Genomic DNA, 12,911 nt, shown 5'->3' on the forward strand with positions numbered 1-12,911 from the left:
CCAAAATTACCAACGGGGACCAACAGCAAAGGACTCCAGAAGACCTTTACTGGTCACAAAAGAAGCAGAAATTCAACCACAGGCCTCGCTTTTCACAGCACAGAGATGCAGTCATGAGGAAAGCTGCATCTGCTGAATTTCTGCCTATCATATAAGATCTGGGCCCCCAGTAAGGGGGAAAAAGATGGCAACTTTACCTGTAACTGTTCCATTGTCTTGCAATCCAATTCAGAGATGAGTCCAGACTTTCGGTCTCTGATATCTTCCTGGAGTAGTTCTGAAACTAGACAAAAGCATTGAAGGTGAAATCAGACCAGTTTCCTGATTGATCTCTACAAAGTGTCAGCAAGCGTGCAGTTGTTAACAAGATCCTTCCAGATACTTCCTCCCTCCCAGGTTGTGCCTCTCTCTCTGCCTCATCAACTTCCCATCTCCTCTCAAATCTCAGCTGAAAACATCTCTCTTCTCCCTGGCCCTTGCTCCTAATCTCTCTTCCGATGCCTTGATTTATTATTTAGTCCTATCACTGCACAATTGCACTCTGTAAAGCACAAGGGGACTTCCTTTGACAAAGAAAATAAAGTGAAAAGCAAATGCAACTATTAACTGGCTGGTGTATGTGGACATATCTACTCCGTGCCATGTGTAATAGGAACTTCTCCCACTAGGGTCATACGCTCTGCATTGCTGAACACTAATGGAGAAACACACATAGCAGTGTGGCCTCGTCTATGACCCCTATACTTTGGAGCAGTCTCCTTGATTTTACTAGGATTTCTCTAGAGCAAGTGAGTTGTTGATGCCAGGCCATAAAAACTCATATAGCGAGGGCTGCTGTTGTAGGAGCAGAAGTCAAGGCCTGGCTTAGAGTTTCTGCCGCCATGGGCAAAAGTGCCGTCCAGGTCACTTGTCAGACTAGCAAAATGATCTAACAGCCTTTTCAAATCTAGACTGTTTCACACTGCTAAAATCCTTCAGGGTGTGACTATGTACACAACTATTCCATTGCACAGAGGAAAGTTAGTATGATTTTATTAGCTGCACACATCTGTTTGTAAGATTATAGCTGCTAGGAAAAGAGTAGCTAAAATTGTGGAGATGGCCACTAGTTCACTGAATATACACAGAAACATAGCAAGCGGCCTTCTACAGAGTCAGACCATTGGTCCATCTAGCTCAGTATTGCCTACACTGGCAGGGGCTTCTCCAAGGTTTCAGACAGGAGCCTCTCCTAGCCCGACCAGGGAATTTTATTCACAGCAGGCTTTACCGCAAGTTTAGTGGGAGGCTATACTGCGAACTTGAAGTTGTCCCAAAAAACTGACACAAGTCGTGGATTTTTTTTACCCTGGGTGTAAATTGGGCTACACTAACGCACAGTAAAAAAAAACACGAATTGTGTGTGAACTGCTCCTTGATACTGAGTATCACAGAGAATTCAGGGTAGGGACTTAGGGGCAAATCTAGCCGATATGTGAATGCACCCCCTCCATTCTGGAGGAGATGTGAGTTAAAGGGCTTTAAAAGCCCCATGTGAAAAACTTTATGAATGCAAAGCTTTTCAGCAAGGGTTCCCAACCTGTGGCACTCCAGATGTTGCTAAACTACAACTCTTACAGCAGACAGTGCAACATGTGGTCACCCATCCAAATGCAAACCTGGACAGACTCTGCTTAGCAAAGGGAACATGCTCACTCTGACAAGACCGGTTCTCCACCCCTGGTGACGAACAGTAACTGCCCAGTTACGAACTGGAGACTTTCTACCTGTTAGGCAAACATGATAACCACTACATTCTAGAAACAATGTATAGTTTGATTCACACCAGCGTTTATGCATGCTGCCTCCTGGCAGTAGAAAGTTGCAAAGACACTTCCCTCACTTACCCAGGCCATGCATTTGCCAGCTCCCCAGGCACGCCTTGTGAATGGTGGCTGATGCTTGTAATCCTTGCTATTTGACAGCTTGGAAGCACTTACTTCAAAAGCTGTTTGTTTAAATTAGGTCACTCCTTTCAGGCCAACCACAAAAACAATCCCTCCCAAATCCAAAAGACAGCCAGCACCTTAAGAATCTTTGTCTCTTATTTCCAGGATTGAGAGAGGACTATGTCATGGGAAAGAGTGAACACCCCTGAGAAAGGCACTTAGGGCTGCAGTTGGACAGGACGGAATCCACATCGTTGTGGAAATACGTGGTCCACACAAAGCCTGACCTCCCTTCTCGTGGCATCATCTTCGCCTGCTTAGAATGACGTCAGCAGCCTCCCCCTTGCTTAATGTTGAGAAAGTAAAATAGATGCAGGATTCTGGCCTGCGGCTGTCATGTTCAAAATTCAAGCGAGTGTTCAAGGTGAAATGACGGAGACATTGATGCTATTACTGTGGCAATCTCAACAGAGACAGAATAGGCCTCTTACCTTGCTTGTTAAATCAGCAGGGAGAAGGTTACTCCAGAACTGCCAGCTACTGATCAGATGTGAAGTGATGGAAGCGCTTCTACGCCCTTAATTTTTCACAGTGACATGGATTGCAAGTGAGTGGCTGTTCATTTAGGAATATCAAAGGCTGCTTTGAGCTCCATCCTGAGAAGCCATCTCAGATAAATACTCCTCCTTCAAGGGAATCTTTATTTGAATTCTGCTCCTTAAGAACAGTGTCTTCTTTTTGCCCACTCGCATGCCAGCTACCTCTGTCATATGGGGTGTGGCATCTACACAGAGTCTCATGATGTTTCCCTGTCTGACTTTGATCAAGAGGGTACAGCCGAGGATGCATTAGCCTCCCTCCTTGCTCCCCAGTGGAATTGTCCTGATGCAGGCTCTCCATTTCCTAGGTGGACATGATGAGGTTCCAGGGGTGTAGCTATAATTGAGTGGATGGGTTCAAAGATCCCAGGCCCCCCAGCTCCTGAGGGCCCCCCAGCTCCACCCCTCCCTATTTTCTTCATTATCTCCTTCACTCCAAGGGGCTGCCAGGGAGAGGGGTGGACACAGGCCCCCTCTCTCCTAGCTACTACACCCCTGTGAGGGTCCAACCACTAGTCCCACCAAAAACTGCAGCTAAAACCCTTATCAAACCATAGACCAGATAGCACATTACATGGTGAGGATGCCAGAAATAGGTGCCTAAAATGTCCACCCGCAACATGCAGGTGCTGCCATACTGAAGTGAGAGGGAGGCCAGGGGCGTAGCTAGGGGAGAGGAGCCCCGTGTTCTCCCCTCTCTCCAGCGGCTCCTCAGAGTGACAGAGATAATGAAGAAAATAGGGAGGGGTGGAGCTGGGGGCCCTCAGGAGCTGGGGGGGGGCCCTGGGTTCTCTGAACCCATCCGCTCAATTATAGCTCTACCCCTGGGGGAGCCTCGCCTGGCAAGCAGGAATGAGAAATGAGATCAACCAGACTGAAAGTGGATCTAGGTAGGAATTATGGAGACTTGAAGACTAGGAGCTGAAGGCTGGAGGAATCAAAGGGAACAGATAGGGAAGTCACATGGCTGATAGACACAATTGCACAATGGGAGGAGGAAAAGCAGGGACAGTAAAGGCCTAAGGCTACTATGCATCATGGGACACCAAGACAGACAGACACCAGGACTTTGAGGGGGGCTGGAGTCAGGACTAACCTGGAAAGGAGACACATTTGTTTTAGCAGCACTGAAATAATTGATTAAATCTGGGCAGTTTTAGGAGCATTGATATAACTGATGAACTCCATGGAAGGAAAGACAGAAAAGACAAAGGGGAATGTTGTTTCCAAACTGGTGGATTTCTCTTTTCGAGGAGCTTCAGTAGATGTTTCTATGGCTACAGTAGAAGAGGAAGAGAATTTTCCCCCCACTTGCTGTCAATAACAACTGTTAAGGGACACTGTACAGTGAAAATACTGCTCTTTGCTTCATTGCATGCTTACTTTAGGCTTATGCTAGGAAGGACATGTTTATTTCCTCCATCAGCTCAAAGATAAATGTAGGCCCTGAGCAGTTCCCTATCTTTGTTAGACAGGACTTCACTGGCACACTAATCTGTAGGATTTTGTTTTGTGCTGTGGGGTAATTCAAGGTACAGTACACCCGGACATGAGTTTCTGAAATTAGAAGTGTGAACAGATCATGCACTGGCAAAATGCAGGTGCTTTTGGGCTTGGTTATAACTGTATGGCCTGCATGCTCCATGGCGATATCATTCTTGCCATGCTTTGCATGAGGACAATTAGGGGCCAGCATAGAATGGAGAGACTGTAGTCCAGCAAGCTCCAAAGAGAGCTGATGAGCCAGCAAGATGCAGGTGAGAACTGGAGGTTTTTATGGCCAGAAGGAGCTCTACCTCTTTCTGGACTCCTAGGACAGCCTTCTTCCTGAGGAGACACCCGGGCTTGTTCCTCATGTGAAGATCCACCAGGAGGCAGACTCCAAGCAGACAAGTGTGCACTCCAGAGGCCTGGCATAACTTCTGCTCTTGGGGACCCAGGTGATGGAGGTAGCTCAAGGGGAGGGGCCAGAACCCCACCTAGGGGTGCCAGATCTGCAGATCTCCAGGATTCCTCCACGAACATAGGAAGCTGCCTTGATACTGAGTCAGATCATTGGTCCATCTAGCTCAGTATTGTCTACACAGGCTGGCAGTGGCTTCTCCAAGGTTGCAGGCAGGAGCAGGGGCCTAGTTAGGGGAGAGGGGCCCATGTTCACCCCTCTCCCTGGCAGCCCCTCTGAGTGAGGGAAATAATGAAGAAAATAGGGAGGGGTGGATCTGGAGGCCCCTCAGGAGCTGGGGTGGGGCTGGGTTCTTTGAACCATCCACTCAATTATAGCTACGCCTCTGGGCAGGAGTCTCTCTCAGGCCTATCTGGAGATGCCAGGGAGGGAACTGGGAGCCTTCTGCATGCAAGCATACAGGGGCTCTTCCCAGAGTGGCCCCCATCCCCTAAATGGAATACGTTACAATGCTTTCCTCTGAAAGAGCAGCTGATTTGGGCTGCTCTAGTTCTGCTGGTTCCAGGGGCTGTTGTCAGGAGCAGGGTTTGGGGCCAGGGAAGACTCCCCTTCTTCCCTGGACTTGCCCTCCTTACGGACGGTGTCTGGGAGAGCCCTGACAGGAGACAACAGCACATTCATAAAGCAGAGGGTGTGATCTGTATGCAGGGCTGACCCGTCCACTTGGCAAACCTAGGTGTCTAGGGCACCAGTGCATGGGGGTGGGGGTGCATAAATAGTGCCAGAATATAGCACCCCATCTACTCTTTCTGTCTCTCTGGAGTGCACCTCTTAAATACTGCACAGTGGTGTAAGGATGTAAAGAAATTGAGGGAGGTCACGTTGTGGTTGCCAACAGTTCATTTGGTGGTGACCCCAAACCAGGACTTTCTAGGACTGTCCCAGGATTTTGGAATGCATTTCCAAATAAAATCAGAGCCTCCCCATCTCTAGTTGCTTTTAAGAAACACCTGGAGACACCTCCATTTAAGCAGACTTTTAGTTCCTACATTTTTTTAAAGTTTACTGAGAGTATTTTAAAGCCTGTTCTAATTGATTTAATGTTTTAATTGCTGTTTGTGTTTTTAAATGTGTAAACCACCCAGAGATCCATATATTGGGCAATATAAAATGTGCAAAATAAATATATAAAATAAATATGTGCTACTGAACCCTGCTCCCCAAAGTTCCTGCAAATGTGGCACCCCAAAATACAGTCGTCTTTGCTCATTGCACCTCAGCTACCAATAAACAGCTAGTCTCATAAGCTGCACTCCCTCTCTTGACTAGGAATTGCCAGCATTCATGGTCTCAGATTGGAATTCCACATTCATAGCAGCATCTTTTCATCTCTGAAGTGCTCGAGTTTTGCCTACATCATCAGCTGGGAAAACACTCCCATAGTATTCTCAAGCCAGTGCAGGCTGGTCATTCATTGGTCATCCAGGTGGGCTGGTGATTCAGCCTTGCAAACAAGCAGCCTGCATAGCTCAAGTTAAAACCAAGGCTCTGCACTTCGTGGGAGCAGAGGGCAGCAAAATCAAACATCACCTAGGGCACCAAAAACCCTAGGGGCCAGCCCTGCCTGCATGCACACCTGGGTCTTATCAGAATGGCTGGCTAGATATGCCCTGAAACAGGTCCACCCATATGGCTTTCTGGGTGCCTCATGCTCCTCTGCCCTTTGCCTCTGGCCTGCAACTTGTCTTCTTCCCCTAATTAAAACAAGATGAAGGGAGCATTGTGTCTCGTGGTTTCCCATGTAATCAAGCTGGTGCTCGTGTAGCTCGTATCTGAAAGCAGTTAGATTTTGTCTGAAAAATAAAGCCTTTCTTTCCATAATTTGATCTGCTCCCCTATCTCCTTGAACAGGCTGGCGGGTCAAATGATCGAGGCCACGCGGGTTGCAGGAAACAGGATTTTCACATTAATTTATCTGGATGCTGATGGAAAACCATTGACCTTTGCAGAGAATGCAGCCTGGGTCTCTGAACCTGCTGTGCTTTTTAAAGATTAAATACAGTCAGTCTGATTCTGCCCTGGGATTACAGAAATTCTAGGGTGGTGTTTGTTTGTTTTGCCTTCATTGTGTTGTATCCTCCAGTGCACTCTGAAAGCCTGACCTATATTTCCTTCCCACTTAAGACAGGAGACGTCCCAAGCCAGACCCAGCACCACATAACCCAACATTATTTGGCGTCTGACTCGGCAGCAGAGTTCTAAGCTGGCAGGCTGCATACAGAGGAGTCTCTGTTGCATCATCGGAGATCTCTTTCCTCTCTCCCCTGCTTTTCTCTCCTCCTTTCGTATTTCGCTGTCAGCATCTTCACATCTCCCCCCCCCAGAAAGAGCCACACAGTAGGGACTTTCCCTGTCCCCCAATCCCATGATAAGGTTGCTCACTGTTCACCAATCCTTGCAGATCTCATTCTTTGCCCGGCACTGTGAAGCATGCTGGGAAGGCAGAGTTGCCCTTGGGGGACTTTCCATGGAGGGGAGGGGCCACTTGGAGCCACTGAGTTAAGTAATGAACCCAGGGGCTGCTCTGATCGTCTCTTTCCTGGGTTTGCAGTCCTAAAGGGATGTGTTGCTCATCCGCTGCTGATGGGGTAAAAGCTCACCTGCCCTCTATGGGTGTGTGGATGAGCCTATATTCTTAGGTTGCTCCCCAGGCTAAGCCCCAGCCTTAGCTCACAAGGTTCCATGTTCAAGCCACAAAGTTACCTGCAGCTAATGGATGAGATATTCTTTTTGCTGTGATCCAAAACACCATGATCTAGGGACCATAACAACACAAGGAGCCCTTTCTCACAACTCCTGAGAAAGGGCTACCCTGTCTGCAGGGAGGAAGCACAGACCTCCCCGCAGATGATCCACCAGGAGGTTTTACAGACAGGGCTTCCCCCCCCCCCCCCGAATCCACTCCTGATAGAAGTGTGCCAGTCCACATATTCACTGGATTTAACTTGACCTTCCTGCAGGCTATCAGGGACCAGGACAGACAGGGCTTTGTTTTTCTCCGAAGGGAGGCGAATTGTATGACTCTGGCTTAGCCCGAGTTATGTCCAGTTATGTCCAGGGTAAAAAAATCCTCTGTTTCCAACAGCTTGGGGGGGGGGACTCTGGGGCTTCTGCTTTCTCTGAAGGTGTTGATGGAGGTGCTGATGGCTATGCAAATGGTCCATGTAATCCCTCAAATTAGAACCTGCTGCAAAGCAGATTTGCTCCCAAGATACCCTGAGGCAGAGTCATGTGTGAAAAACCTCCAGGCTTCCCTGTGTGGGTGAATCCCAATGGCTGCTGCCGGCGGCTCTGGGGGCCAGGGGGCCAGGACATGTCACCCCACCCCCCGGAAATACCACAACGCACCATGCAAGTGTGCAGTGCCTTATGGGGACCCCCGCTCCCCTCCCCAGGCTCCCCATAGTCTTGAGCCACAACTGCAAGCAGCTGCAGCTGACAGTGCTGGTTCTCCTAACCCTGTTTTAGAGTTGAGGCCTCACAGGCGGGTTTGCTGCCATGATGCTGCTGGGATTGGCCCAATCCTGGAGGTTCACACATGCGTGCAAAACCGGGCTGGGATCCCTTAGTCCGGTTTTGCATGCATGTGTGAATAACCTCTAAGACTTAAACGAACCAATGTGCTGATTTTTCTGCCTAGTAAAAAGAAGAATCGGGGATGAGTTTGGTTCCTAAACAGGACAACATTCTAAAACCAAGGAATGGGCATATTAGGACCATCAGAGAACTAGGGATGGCTGATGGCTCAATCTGAGATACGAGACGAAGCGGGGAAAGAGTGAACCACCCTGGAACAGGACATTCAATAGAGGTGCACCCAAACAGAAGATGTCAATAGACAAATGGACATAGGCTACTTTTATAAACAGGCCATGAAAAACATATTGCACATGGATTTCTTTTATTTGCTTTATTTATTTGATAAATAAATAAATGAATAATATATAAATGAGCATATGGAAATGGTGTTAAGCTGCTTGCTGAGCACCAGGAGGGATTGAGCCACATATGCATCCTGTGGAAGGACATTTTTGAGTACCAGCCCAAAGAATCCTGTGTGGTCATTCCCACAAGCAAAAACTGTGCTGTTCTACCCTGGTTTGGGAGCTGTGTGTGCTCCAAATTTTTGTTTGTGTGGAAGCAAGGTAGGAGGAAAACCTGGGTAGGAGATATTGAGCCGGGTCTCACGATCAGTGAGACCCGATTTAGCGGGGTGAGCGGGCTAAGCCCGCTCTCCTCGCACATGAGCAGGGAGGGAGCCTTGGGTGGCCGGATCGGCCGCCCACATGATTGCTGGCTCTGTGATGGAGCTGGCGGGGGCTGGGGGGAGTAGGGGCTGATAGGCCCCAGAACTGCTAGCATGCCCTGTGCGAGTGCGCAGGGCATGCTGGCGAGACCCCTGGAGCCGGGAGGTGGCTTTTCGCCTCCCCTCTGGGGTCTCCTGGTGAGTAGGTGCGGCGTGGAGCTGCGCTGTGGCTACTCGTGATCTTCAAAAACAGGTTTGTGGAGTGCTCGCTCCGCCAACCTGGTTTTAGGGCAGGGTATTTAGGTGGGTTACCCGCCTAGGAACCACCGGACTCACAGCCGAGCCTGGTGGTTCACACGATGGGGTGAAATCGGGCTAGCCTCAGCTAGCCCGGTTTCACCCCATCGTGTGAATGGCCTCATTGAGGCTCTTCTCACGACCTCCCAAAAGCGGGCTAAGGGAGCCTAGCCCGCTTTGGGGAGGTTGTGTGCTGCAATGGGAGCTGCGTGGCTCCCGGAAGCAAACCTCCCAAAGTACCCCTCCCCCTAAACTAGGTTAATGGCGTGAACCCTGTTTTGGCGATCGTGAGTCGCCACAGTGACTCATGAGGACACCCCTGACCAGGAGGCTCCAAGAAGCCTCTGAGCCTCAGGGTTTCCCCCAGAATGCCCCACACACTCATTATGGGGCGCTCTGGGACTTCCAGGGGCCAGGTGGCCCCCGGTCCCCACCAACCCAACCAGCTCTGTAATGGAGCCAGTAGTCGTGTGGGCAGCCGATCCAGCCTCCCAGGGCAAACTCCCTGCTTGTCTGTGGGGACAGTAGTCTAAGCCTGCTGTCCCTGCAGAGCCTCATTGTCTGGAAGCAAGATAGGAGGAAAACCTGGGTAGCTTTTCCTCCTACCTTGCTTCCACACAATAGCTTCTACCCAAGTTTTCCTCTTACCTTGTGTCCACACAACTGTATACCTGACATATGTAAATCACACACAGCTCCCACACCTGGATAGAACACAGTTTTTGATTGTGTGAATGACCTATGCATCTCATGGAGGCCAATATGGTCTCTGGATATAGTGGAAACTGAAGCAGGGTTTCTGCTGCCTATTTGGCCTAGAGCAGGGTTTCTCAACGTGTGGGTCCCCAGATGTTATTGGACTTCAACTCCCATAATCCCCAGCCCCAGTGGCCTTTGGTTGGGAATTATGGGAGTTGAAGTCCAATTACATCTGGGGACCCACACGTTGAGAAACCCTGGCCTAGAGACTATTCACACGATTGAAGAAAATCAGGCTAGCCTCTGCTAGCCCGATTTTCTTCAGTCGTGAGAACCACCGGGCTCGGCTATGAGCCTGGTGGTTCTTGAGCGGCTAACCCACTCAAGTAGCCCGCCCCTTAGCCCGGGTTTGCGGAGCGAGTGTTCCGCAAACCCGGGCTATTGGATTGTGAGTAGCCGCAGCATGGCTCTATGCCACGGCTACTCATGAGGAGACCCCCGGAGGGGAGGCGAAAAGCCGCTTCCCGGCTCCGGGGGTCTCACCAGTATGCCCTGCGCACTCACGCGGGGCATGCTGGAGCTTGCGGGGGCCAATTGGCCCTTGCTCCCCCCAGCCCCCTCTGGCTCTGTCACATGTGGGCGGCCGATCCAGCCACCCAGGGCTCCCTCCCTGCTCGTGTGCAGGGAGAGTGGGCTTAGCCCGCTCTCCCTGCGCATTCGAAGAAACCGGGTCTCACTGATCGTGAGACCCGGTCCCTAGTCTGCTTAGCAGGTAATACAAGTTATTGTGCCAGAAGGAAGGATGTTTGGGTGAGCAGTGATGAATATGATTTATTTAATTTTTTAAAACATTTATATCTTGCTCTTCTGCAGAGAAGCCCAGAGCGGTATACAGTACATGATTATGTTTATCATCACAACAACCCTGAGAGGTAGGTTAGCCTGAGAGATAAGTGAGTCACTCAATGAGTTTTGTGGCTGGATGGGGATTTGTAGCTGAATGGGGATTTGAACCTGAATCTCCTCAGTCCTAGTCCTGCGCTCTAGCCACTATACCACTTTGGCTGTCACGATGAAGAAACATCAAAAATTGCATACAATATAATAGTATCAAAATGCCGTATGTGAGAACTTATAAGTGACAAAATGAAAAAAAAGAGGAAGATCACTCACTGATGTATTTTAAATAAGCTTTTCTGAAGGTCAAGCTGAGCCAGTCTACGCTCTTCTTCTCTATTTCTTTTTTCAGAGCCTTAGAAGGTGCTTCTGAAATAGTTCAAAGTTGTTCAAAATGAAATGAATGAACCAAGGATAACCTGTTTTTATCCTTGGTTTCCATCATCATAGCTTCCTTAGCTCATCCAGCACTTGACAGTATGAGTAACTGCTGAATTCTATGATGCAAAAAGTGGAATTTTTTACCCCGGACATAAATTGGGCGAAGCTCCAATACTCAATGAAAAACCCGAATCGTGAAAAACCCAATAGTTTACAGGGACTTTGACGTAAATCTGGATGATATGTGAAAGCACACCTGCCCTTCCAAAGTAAAATTGCCATCTGGCAGGGCTCCAGGTGAGCGAATATATGGTTCTCCTTGACTCAAGCTCAATTTAGCAGATTCTGGAGCTCAGCTCTAAAATTCAGCAACTCCTCCACAGATGGTGAAGACAAGTAAGGCTTGTGTTCAGGGGCATAACTATAATAGGGCAAGGGGAGACAGTTGTCTGGGGGCCCATTGCCTTGGGGTCCCCCCCAGAGGTAAGTCACATGACTGACTCCCCCAGACGTGCACCCACCTGGGCTTCCTTCAGTTGTATTCATCCTCCGAAACTGATGTGAGTGTTAAGACCTGGAGCTACCAGAACAGCATCTTTTTCTCTAGTACCATTAAATGACTTGCATCCTCCACAATTTACAAAACCTTAAAAACAATAATTTAGGATGGTGTTCTATTGTGGCACATAGGAGTGTGTGTGTGTGTGTGTGTGTGTGCGCGCACACACACACACATATTTATTCCAGTGAGGGGGGACACATTTTAATATCTTATCTCTGGGCCCACTCCAACCTTGCTATGCCCCTGCTTGTGTTTATGGATAAACAACAACAACAACAACAACAGCAACACATATTTATATACTGCTCTTCAACAAAAGTTTCCACAGTGGTCTACACAAAGAAATAACAACTAAATAAGAGGGCTCCCTGTCCCCAAAGGGCTCGCACTCTAAAAAGAAACATAAGATAGACATCAGCAACATTCACTGGAGGTACCATGCTGGCGGTAAACAGGACTAGGTAGCCAAGCCATGTGCTTTAAGCCAAAATGTGTACCTGCAGTATGTAAAGGTAAAGTGTGCCGTCAAGTCGGTGTCAACTCCCGGGGACCACAGAGCCCTGTGGTTGTCTTTGGTGGAATACAGGAGGGGTTTGTAGATTTGTGTTATGTGTCTTAGTGCAGGGGAGAAACTGATGCAGGGATAAATGACTTGGCCATTGCTCTATGGTAAGTCAGAATTGAGGAGGCTCCTGCTTGTCTCTAGAAAATATTGTGTCACTGGAATTGCCCCCACCAGGTGACGGCATCTGAGCAAATGGGCCAGTGAGAACAGCATCCTTGAAGTTGGATAAAACCAGAGCAAACTTCCTCTGAGGCACAAACCCTCTTTCCTGCCTTTCCAGATGGAGCCAGTTTGAATCCAAGAGAGCAGCTGGAGGAATAGCTTGAAGTGAGGGCTGAGGAGAATTCAGACAAATGAGAAAGGAGAGGGTGGTGGTTGTTTTTTAACGCAGAAAGTTCCACTTCTTAGGGAGCGATTTATAAGCGGTGGATGGTCTGAAGAGTGTGACAGGGCAGCGGAGCTTGCATCAGAAAGGCTTAGCGGCGTGAATTGGCTTAGTTTGCATTGGGGAGCCGAGCCTGCCTCCCTCCCTGCTCCAGCGCTTGGCAGGCAGCACAGGAGAGAGAAGGAGGATGTTTGGGTCAGCAAACATCTGGTGAGAAATGGAATTTGGACTCCCAGGTTTTGCATGCCTGCGCGTAAGGAGCTGCAGCGTGTGAGCGGTGGCTGGGAAGCCCAAGGTTCCGGTGAGTCTGCCTCCCACCCCCCACCCCCCACCTCTCCTTTCGTGCTCTTCCTTCCAGGGGCTGCAATGCAGGAAGTTGGATCAGAATG

General features: G+C 49.1%; 1 protein-coding gene across 4 annotated transcripts in view; it reads left to right on the plus strand.

Moving 5' to 3' along the window:
- The window catches only part of NAV1 (neuron navigator 1), a 409,357-nt gene that overhangs the window by 80,185 nt on the left and 316,261 nt on the right, over positions 1 to 12,911 (plus strand). The gene's annotated exons all lie outside the window — the stretch shown is intronic.

The sequence above is a fragment of the Hemicordylus capensis genome, chromosome 4, assembly GCF_027244095.1.
Source record: "Hemicordylus capensis ecotype Gifberg chromosome 4, rHemCap1.1.pri, whole genome shotgun sequence".
Taxonomy (NCBI): Eukaryota; Metazoa; Chordata; class Lepidosauria; order Squamata; family Cordylidae; genus Hemicordylus; species Hemicordylus capensis.